The 10,643-nt window shown below is 47.3% G+C and overlaps 1 long non-coding RNA gene across 1 annotated transcript; it reads left to right on the top strand.

Annotated features, from left to right (window-relative positions):
* LOC144602723 (uncharacterized) lies at positions 1-4,581 on the top strand. Its single transcript, XR_013548489.1, has 3 exons — positions 1-259; positions 2,424-2,549; positions 4,406-4,581. It is a non-coding gene; the product is annotated as an uncharacterized LOC144602723 (long non-coding RNA).
* Positions 4,582-10,643: the final 6,062 nt, after the last annotated feature.

The following is a 10,643-nucleotide window of genomic DNA, read 5'->3' as shown; positions in this document are numbered from 1 at the left end:
AGAGAGATATATTGATGTGGAAGAAGGAACTGGACATGCTGGTTCAAACCGAAGATGGACACAAAATGCTGTGGTAACTCAGCGGCACAGGCAGCATCTCTGGAGAGAAGGAATGGGTGACGTTTCGGGTCAAAACCCTACTTCAGACTGAACGTCGCGGGAAAGGGAAACGGGAGATATGGACGATGATGTAGAACAAATCAATGAATGATATGCAAAAAAATAACAATGATAAAGGAAACAGGCCACTGTTTGCGAGGTGAGAACGAAAAACTGGTGTGATTTGGGTTGGGGAGGGATGGGGAGAGAGGGAATGCAGGGGTAACTTGAAGTTAGATAAATCAATATTCATACCCCTGGGGTGTAAGCTGCCCAAGCGAAATATGAGATGCTGTTCCTCCAATTTGCATTTAGCCTCTCTAAACGCAATGATGGGGAGTTATTGAACAAATTGCCACCAACTAATTCTCTGTTCCAATCACAACTGCTTGGCCAGATATTCTATTTCAGTTTAATTTAGTTTAGAGATACAGCACGGAAACAGGCCCTTTGGCCCATCGATTCCGCACCGACTGGCTATCCCCACACACTAACACTAACCTACACACACTGGGGACAACTTATTCTTATACCAAGCCAATTAACCTACAAACCTGTACGTCTTTGGAGTGTGGGAGGAAAGCGAAGATCTCGGAGAAAACCTACGAAGGTCACTGGGACAATGTACAAACTCCGTACAGACAGCACCCGCAGTCAAGATCGAACCCGGGTCTCCGGCGCTGCAAGCGCTGTAAGGCAGCAACTCTACCGCTGTGCCTGTTCAGTTCTCCATTCCTCAGAACTTTAGCTTTCCACATCTGATTAGGGGCAGGACTATTTCCATTCATCTGTAAACATTTACTGTTCAGTCAGTCAATGTCTCCAAATGCAGTTATAACGTCATCCGGTGATAAGTGATAGGAGGGGGAGAGGGAGAGAGGGAGAGAGGGGGAGAGGGGGAGAGGGAGAGAGAGAGAGAGAGAGAGAGAGAGGGAGAGAGAGAGAGAGAGAGAGAGAGATAGAGAGAGAGAGAGAGAGAGAGAGAGAGAGAGAGAGAGAGAGAGAGAGAGAGAGAGAGAGAGAGAGAGAGAGAGAGAGAGAGAGAGAGAGAGAGAGAGAGAAAGAGAATGCAAGGATTATTGAACTTAGAGAAATCAATATTCATTCTTTGGAAAAAGCTTGGATTGTTTTCTCTGGAGAGTCGGAGGAGTACAGAAAATTATAAGAGCAAGCATAACATCTTCTTCATTCTATCTGCTCGTGTTGAGAATTTCAGGAAGCAATGGACTTGGACACCAATATCCCATTAATACTGTTCTGGGTCTTTCAATTAACTGTCTACTATCCGGGTGCACATTTTGCTCAACACCTTCGCTCAGTCCGCCTGGACCAACCTGATCTCCCGGTTGCTAAACACTTTAATTCCCCTCCCAATTCCCACATTGACCTTTCTGTCCTAGGCCTCCTCCATTGTCAGAGTGAGGCTAAACGCAAATTGGAGAAACAGCATCTTGTCTTATATTTCGCCTGGGCAGCTTACAGTCCAGTGGTACGAATATTGATTTCAAGTAACCTTGGCATTCCCAGTGAGACCATTCGTCCCATCATCATCACTGCATTTTCAATACAGCTGCAGACGGATGTTTCTTCGACCGGTAAGTGAAACAGATCCGTGTACCAGGGAGACACAAGAAACTAAACATGCAGGAATTTTGAGCAAAAAACAAGTGTTGCCGGAACGCCGATTGATGGACCCCGGGAACATAGTCTGTCCATTTCCCTCCATAGATGTTGCCTGAGCCGATCTGTCCATCCAGCACTTTCAGTAATGGCCATCGCTCAGTGTGAAATATAGTGGGAGTGTGGATCCAACTCTTTGTGTGAGTTGAGTTGAGTTTGAGTTTACTTTATTGTCATGTGTACAGAGGTACAGTGAAAAACTTTTGTTGCGTGCTATTCTATTTGTGGAAAGATAATACATGATTACAACCGAGCCATCCACATCCATTGCTTAGAGATACACTATAAAGGGGATAACATTTAGTGTAAGAGAAAGTCCAGTAAAGTCCGATCACAGATAGTCAAAGGGTCTCCAATTAAGAGGATAGTATCTCATGATTGCTCTCTAGTTGTTGGTACGTTGGTCCCGTTGCCGGATAACAGCTGGGAAGAAACTGTCCCTGAATCTGGAAATGCGCCTTTTCATACATCTTTGCCTTTTGCCCGATGGGAGAGGGTAGAAGGAGTGGCCAGGGTGCGACCCGTTCTTGATTGTGCTACTGGCCTTGCTGAGGTGGTGTGAAGTGTGAATGGAGTCAATGGAAGGGAGGTTGGTTTGTGCGATGGTCTGGGCTGTGTCCATAATTCTCTGCAATTTCCTTGAGGTCAATGATGGAGCCGTTCCCAAACCATGATGTGGTGCATCCCGATGAAATGCTTTCCACCGCGCATCTGTAGACGTTAATGGGAGTTGTTGGGGACATGCCGAACTTCCTAAGCCATCTGAGGAGGTAGGTGTGATTTCTTCGCCATTCCTACAGTTTGGGTGGTCCAAGAAAAGGTGTTGGTGATATCTTCTCCTGGGAATTTGAAGCTTTTAACCTCCTTTACTTTGACGCCGTCTGTGGGTGCACGTTATATTTTATTTCAGTTGATTTCACATGGCTTTCGCCATCCACAAAAAAAGCTTCCAGTTCGAACACATCCATACCATTGCCTAGTTTAGTTTATTGTCAAGCGTCCCGAGGTACAGTGTAAAGCTTTTTTTGTTGCGTGCTATCCATGCAAAGAGAAGATATCAATGATTACAATCAAGCCGTCCATGGTGCACAGATACAGAACAAAAGGTATTCAATTTATTCACAAAATGCTGGAGTAACTCAGCAGGTCAGGCAGCATCTCGGGAGAGAATGAATGCTGCCTGACCTGCTGAGTTACTCCAGCATTTTGTGAATAAATCGATTTGTACCAGCATCTGCAGTTATTTTCTTATACAAAAGGTATTCAATGCAAGATAAAGTCCAATAGTCCGATTAAAGATAGTTCAAATATCTCCGATGAAGGAGAGATAGATCGGGGCAGTATTCCAGCAGGTGAGACTGAAAGAGTTTAAGTATTTACAAAAGTAACAGGTCGCAAAATGGTTGCAGCCTTCATCATGTCGTATCTCCGTTGGCGCTACGGCCGAACACCGTGGAGTCGGCGGCCTCCAGCTGGGATCGACCTTGAAGACTCCGGTCGCAGGGCCTGGACTTACCATCTCGGAGGCTTCGGCCGTGGGCCCTGCAGACCGCAACATCTGGAGTTCGCAGGTCCCTGGCTGGCGACCGGCTTTCGGGAGCTCCAGCCGTAGCAGCTTCGACCGCCCCGGAGCGCGAGGTTTGATCGACCCGCTCGCAGGCCCTTCATCGCCCTGCGTGGCCTGGCCGCCGCACTTTCCATCGCCCGGTGGGGGCTCAGGACCTTCATCGGCCTGCTCGGCTCGGCTCGGCCCTGGGACTTTCCATCGCCCGGTGGGGGCTTCAAAAGTCGGGAGCCTCGATCGCCTCGTGGCACCACGGGAGAAGAATGAGGAGGAGATAAGACTTTTCTTTGCCTTCCATCACAGTGAGGGTGTGCTTGGAGTAATCACTGTGATGGCTGTTTGTGTTAAAATTGTCATTGTGTGTCTTGTGTTCTTTATTGTCTCCTGCCGGACCCTGACGTGAGAGGACGCTGGCGCTATTTGTTCGCCGCTTCTCCGTCAGGACAGTTCGTCTGTTTGTTTTTATGTCATGACTGTTTTTGTAAATCGTCTTTGAGCATTTGGAAAAGCGTTATATAAAATAAATGTTTATTATTATTATTATTATTCTTGCACGTTGTAACTTGCTTAGCTCAGCAGAAAAAGATAAAGCTGTGTCTAACCGTGAGAAGTGCAGCTAAGCAGAAAAAATAAAGCTGTGTCTAACCGCGAGAAGTGCAGCATGTACTTTAAAAAATCCTGAGCTTTAGTTGGCCTTGCTGAAAAAAAGAATAGGCTGAGATTGCATTATTAAGGAAAAAACTGACCTTTCGTTGGCTTTGCTAAAAGAAATATCAAGAATAAGATGAGATTGCTTTATTTTGAAAAAAAAGGACCTGCTGATGATTTCTTAATACCTTATATGGACATGGTCTTATTTCTTTCTCTACCTTGTGTGGGCATGATGTGAGTGGTGCCACCTCATTCACGGATAAGAAAAATATGTAACTATACCGTTTTGTCCCTTGTTTCTGAGAGTGGGACACGAGCTGAGCTTGGGTGTCGGAAGACCTCCCCACTCCTGCCTGGCGTAATAAAGACTTTACTCTTTTACCACTAACTGTTGCATTGTTGTCCGTCTAGAGAAAAACGAACTTTAACAAGACGATGGTCCAGTTGCCAGAGAACACCTGGGAATAAACTGGTCTCTTCTTCCCTTGCCGCTTCAGATGGAGGTTTCGTGTTGAAGAACAGGTTTCTGGGTGGGTGTTGGTTTACCCATGAGGATACCCAGAGCAGTGGATGGAGTAGAGAAACAATTGGTGGAAATTGGTGGGCGAGTGTTTTTCTTTATTTCAAAAATAAACTTTATTCTAAGAAACCCAAATCTGAGTTGACTTAACTTGAGTTTAGTTTATTATCACGTGTACCGAGGTACAGTGAAATACTTTTATTGCGAGCTAACCAGTCAGCGGAAAGAATATACACCGAGACATTCGCAGTGTACACATCCATGATTAAAGGAAGAACGTGAAAAATGTTAAGTGTAAAATAAAGTCCAGTAGAGTCCGATTACAGATAGTCCGAGGGTATCCAATGAGGTAGATGGTGGCCCAGAACCGCTCTAGTAGTTGGCAGGGCCGTCTGATTATTGTGGCTGTGAAGGGTGAGTGCGTCCACACATCTCTGTCGTCAGCTTGCTCCCCCAACCCCCCCTCTCTCCCCATCCAACCCCCACCCACCCCACCCACCCCACATCCCCCACATCCACCATCCCTTATGTGTCACTTGTGTGGTTTGATGCTACGTGACTAACTGCGTGGTCTCTCCGGAAAGAAAGTGAAAGAATAGGGCGGCATGGTAGCGCAGCGCAGCGGTAGAGTTGCTGCTTTACAGCGAATGCAGCGCCGGAGACTCAGGTTCGATCCTGACTACGGGTGCTGTACTGTAAGGAGTTTGTACGTTCTCCCCGTGACCTGCGTGGGTTTTCTCCGAGATCTTCGGTTTCCTCCCACACTCCAAAGACGTACAGGTATGTAGGTTAATTGACTGGGTAAATTTAAAAATTGTCCCTAGTGTCTATAGGATAGTGTTAGTGTGCGGGAATCACTGGGCGGTGCGGACTTGGTGGGCCGCGCTGTATCTGAAATATGAAAAAAAAAATATGGAAAAAAAAATATCTTCCGCATTCCAGTCCAGTCTCCGGAGAGGAACCCGCGGCAGCGCTTGAACAGGTTCAGAATATTCTTCCCCGACAGACATCACCGCTGGCGTTAGAGTCGAGGCTGGGATTTGCCAAAGGCTAACCAGAGCTCTCAGCGCGGGGCTTGGGGTCAGTCCGGTGAGGTTCAGGTTCTGACTTCAGCGCAGGAGGGGGCTCCCAGCGAGACCATTCGTCCCATCGTAATCATTGCAACCCCACTGCAGCTGCAGACCGACACTTCCTCGACCGGCGAGTGAAACAGATCCGTGCACCAGGGAGACACAAGAAACTAAACATGCGGGAATTTTGAGCAAAAACAAGCGGAGCAGGAACTCCAATTGAGGGAGGCCGGGAACATAGTCTGTCCATTTCCCCCCATAGATGTTGCCTGAGCCGATGTGATCTTCCAGCGGTTGCGGCAAGAGACAATAGACAATAGACAATAGACGCAGGAGGAGGCCATTCGGCCCTTCGAGGCAGCACCACCATTCAATGTGATCATGGTTGATCATTCTCAATCAGAACCCCGTTCCTGCCTTCTCCCTACACCCCTGACTCCGCTATCCTTAAGAGCTCCATCTAGCTCTCTCTTGAATGCATTCAGAGAATTGGCCTCCACTGTCTTCTGAGGCAGAGAATTCCACAGATTTACAACTCCCTGACTGAAAAAGTTTTTCCTCATCTCCGTTCTAAATGGCCTACCCCTTATTCTTAAAATGTGGCCCCTGGTTCTGGACTCCCCCAACATTGGGATCATGTTTCCTGCCTCTAACGTGTCCAACCCCATAATAATCTTGTGTGTTTCGATAAGATCCCCTCTCATCCTTCCAAATTCCAGTGTATGCAAGCCTAGTCGCTCCAGTCTTTCAACATATGACAGTCGCGCCATTCCGGGAATTAACATAGTAAACCATCAATAGCAAGAATATCCTTCCTCAAATTTGGAGACCAAAACTGCACAAAGTACTCCAGGTGCGATCTCACTAGGGCCCTGTACAACTGCAGAAGGACCTCTTCGCTCCTATACTCAACTCCTCTTGTTATGAAGGCCAACATTCCATTGGCTTTCTGCACTTCCTGCTGTACCTGCATGCTTGCTTTCAGTGACTGGTGCACTAGGACACACAGATCTCGTTGTACGTCCCCTTTTCCTAACTTGACACCATTCAGATAATAATCTGCCTTCCTATTCTTACCACCAAAGTTGATAACCTCACACTTATCCACATTAAACTGCATCTGCCATGCATGTGCCCACTCACACAACCTGTCCAAGTCACCCTGCAACCTCATAGCACCTTCCTCACAGTTCGCACCACCACCCAGCTTTGTATCATCTGCAAATTTGCTAATGTTACTTTTAATCACTTCATCTGAGTCATTAATATATATTGTAAATAGCTGCTGTCCCAGCACCGAGCCTTGTGGTATCCCACCAGTCACCGCCTGCCATTCTGAAAGGGTCCCATTTATCCCCACTCTTTGCTTTCTGTCTGCCAACCAATTTTCTATCCAGTACCCTACCCCCAATACCATGTGCTCAAATTTTTCCCATTAATCTCCTAAGTGGGACCTTGTCGAAGGCTTTCTGAAAGTCGAGGTACACCACATCCACCAGCTCTCCCCTGTCAATTTTCCTAGTTACATCCTCAAGAAATTCCAGAAGATTAGTCAAGCATGATATCCCCTTCGTAAATCCATGCTGATTCGGATCGATCCTGGTACTGCTATCCAAATGCTCCGCAATTTCGTCTTTTATAATTGACTCCAGCATCTTCCCCACCACTGTTATCAGACTAACTGGTCTATAATTACCCGTTTTCTCTCTCCCTCCTTCCTTAAAAAGTGGGACAACATTAGCTACCGTCTAATCCACAGGAACTGATCATGAATCTATAGAACATTGGAAAATGATCACCAATGCGTCCACAATTTCTAGAGCCGAGGCCTCCTTAAGTACCGTGGGTTGCAGACCATCAGGCACTGGCGATTTATCAGCCTTCAGTCCCATCAGTCTACCCAACACCATTTCCTGCCTAATGTGAATTTCCTTCAGTTCCTCCGACACCCTAGGATCTCTGGACACTAGAACATCTGGGAGATTGTTTCTATATTCCTTAGTGAAGACAGATCCAAAGTACCGGTTCAACTCGTCTGCCATTTCCTTGTTCCCCATAATAAATTCCCCTGCTTCTATCTTCAAGGGACCCACATTTGCCTTGACTATTTTTATCCTATTCGCATACCTAAAAAAGCTTTTACTATCCTCCTTTATATTATTGGCTAGCTTACCCTCGCACCTCATCTTTTCTCCCCGTATTGCCTTTTTAGTTATCTTCTGTTGCTCTTTAAAAGAATCCCAATCCTCTGGCTTCCCACTCTTCTTTGCTATGTTATACTTCCTCTCTTTTATTTTTATGCTGTCCTTGACTTCCCTTGTCAGCCACGGGTGCCTCTTAAAATCTTTCCCCCTCTTTAGGATAAATTGATCCTGCAACTTGTGCATTATTCCCAGGAAAACCTGCCATTGCTGTTCTACCGTCGTCCCTGCTGGGGCCTCCTTCCAGTGAAATCTGGCCAGCGCCTGGCTCATGCCTCTGTAATCCCCTTTGCTATACTGTAATACTGACACTTCCGATTGTCCCTTCTCCCTCTCAATTTGTAGATTAAAACTTACCATATTATGATCACTGCCTCCTAATGGCTCTTTTACCTCGAGTCCCCTTATCAGATCAGGTTCATTACACAACACTAAATCCAGAATTGCCTTCTCCCTGGTAGGCTCCAGTACAAGAGCTGTTCTAAGAATCCATCTCGGAGGCACTCCACAAACTCTCTTTCCTGGGGTCCATTACCGACCTGATTTTCCCAGTCTACCTGCATGTTGAAATCTCCCATAACCACCGTAGCATTACATTTGCGACATGCCAATTTTAGCTTTTGATTCAACTTGCACCCTATGTCGAGGCTACTGTTTGGGGGCCTGTAGATAACCCCCATTAGGGTCTTTTGACCCTTACAATTCCTCATTTCGATCCATACTGATTCTACATCTCCTAATTCTATGTCACCCCTTGCAAGGGAGTGAATATCATTCCTTACCAACAGAGCGACCCCACCCCCTCTGCCCACCTGTCTGTCTTTTCTATACGTTGTGTACCCCTGAATGTTCAGTTCCCAGCCCTGGTCCTCTTGTAGCCATGTCTCTGTAATTCCCACAACATCATACTTGCCAATGTCTAACTGAGCCTCAAGCTCATCCACTTTATTTGTTATACTTCGCGCATTTAAATACAACACTTTAACTTCGGTATTCACCTCCCCTCTCACACCGGTCACAATTGGCCCTGACCTTACTCTCTTATCCCATCTAGAACTTCCCTTCCCATTTATTCGAGTCCTTTGCAATTTCTCCGTACAGGTCGCCCCTACCCCAGAAGAGATCCCAGTGGTCAAGAAATTGAAATCCCTGCTCCCTGCACCAGCCCCTCAGCCATACATTCATATCCCCGATCTCTCTGTTGTTGCCCTCACCAGTATGAGGTACAGGTAACTGTCCAGAGATAACCACCCTCGACTTCCTACTTCTCAGTCTTCTTCCGAACTCTCTAAACTCACGTTGCAGTTCATCTTCCTCCCGACGTCGTTCGTGCCCACGTGCACAACTACTTCCGGTTGATCGCCTTCCCTCGCAGCATGTTCTGAAGCCGGTCCGTGATGTCTTCAACCCTGGCACCAGGGAGGCAACAGACCATCCTCAAGTCCCGCCTGTCGCCACAGAATCTACTGTCCGTAACTCGGACAATGGAGTCACCCACTACTATGGCTTTTCCTGACTTCGGTCTCTCCGGTTGAGTCTCCTTGCCTGGATTAGAGCCACCAACCTGTCCGCCGCTCAGACTGGAAGCGTCTTCTGCCCCGACAGCTCTCAAGAGGGTGTACCTGTTTGCAATAGGCACAGCCACCGGGGTCTCCTGTAGTCCACGTTCACTCCCCTTTGAAACAGTCTCCCACCTTCACTCGACCTGGACCCTTGGCGTGACAGCCTCACAGTAGGTCCTGTCCAGGAAACTCTCGCATTCCCAGATGGCCCTGAGGTCATCCAGCTGCTTTTCCAACTCCACCACACGTCCATTCAGGAGCTGCACCTGGACACAGTTCTTGCAGGTGTAGCTCCCAGAAGCTCCAGCGTTGTCCCTACCTTCCCACGTCCTGCAGGAAACACACGGCACCAACCTATCTGCCATTACTTTAGTGGCTAAAAGCAAATCAGGCTGAAAAACAGGTGCAGCGTCCTCGCCGAAGACTCGCAGCCGAAGCCTCGCACTTTTCTCACAGGGCACTGACTCGCACTTTCCTCACAGGGCACTTCCCTCGACAGGGAACCACCTATATCAACCCCTTGGGCAAGCCTTGTTTATAACAGTCACTAAATTGACTAATTGGCCAATTTACCAAACTTCTAATTTAATTGCTGGAATTTAGAAGGATGAGGGGGGATCTTTTTGAAACATATAAGATAATTATGGGATTGGACACATTAGAGGCAGGAAACATGTTCCCAATGTTGGGGGAGTCCAGAACAAGGGGCCACAGTTTAAGAATAAGGGGTAGGCCATTTAGAACGGAGATGAGGAAGAACTTTTTCAGTCAGAGAGTGGTGAAGGTGTGGAATTCTCTGCCTCAGAAGGCAGTGGAGGCCAGTTCGTTGGATGCTTTCAAGAGAGAGCTGGATAGAGCTCTTAAGGATAGCGGAGTGAGGGGGTATGGGGAGAAGGCAGGAACGGGGTACTGATTGAGAGTGATCAGCCATGATCGCATTGAATGGCGGTGCTGGCTCGAAGGGCTGAATGTCCTCCTCCTGCACCTATTGTCTATTGTCTATTGTCTATAATCCACGTACTCACTCCTATCCTGCCTTCCTCTGACGTGCTTGGAGGTATGGGCTTCACTGGATGCCTGCCAGCATCCCTTTGGCGCCCTTTTTAAATGGACCTTTACCTGCAATTAACACAGACTTTCTTTCAGCCAACGGTCGGCCTTGCTCCTGCTCTCCCGACCCTTCCTGACTGACTGCGAGCGTCCCTTTGGCGCTCTTTTTAAACGGACTATTTAAATGCTCATCATTCAGTGTGAAATATTGTGAGTGTGGATCCAACTGTATTGTTGAGTTGAGTT

Source organism: Rhinoraja longicauda, chromosome 19 (genome assembly GCF_053455715.1).
Source record: "Rhinoraja longicauda isolate Sanriku21f chromosome 19, sRhiLon1.1, whole genome shotgun sequence".
NCBI lineage: Eukaryota > Metazoa > Chordata > Chondrichthyes > Rajiformes > Arhynchobatidae > Rhinoraja > Rhinoraja longicauda.
This window is presented reverse-complemented; position numbering and strand designations above follow the sequence as displayed.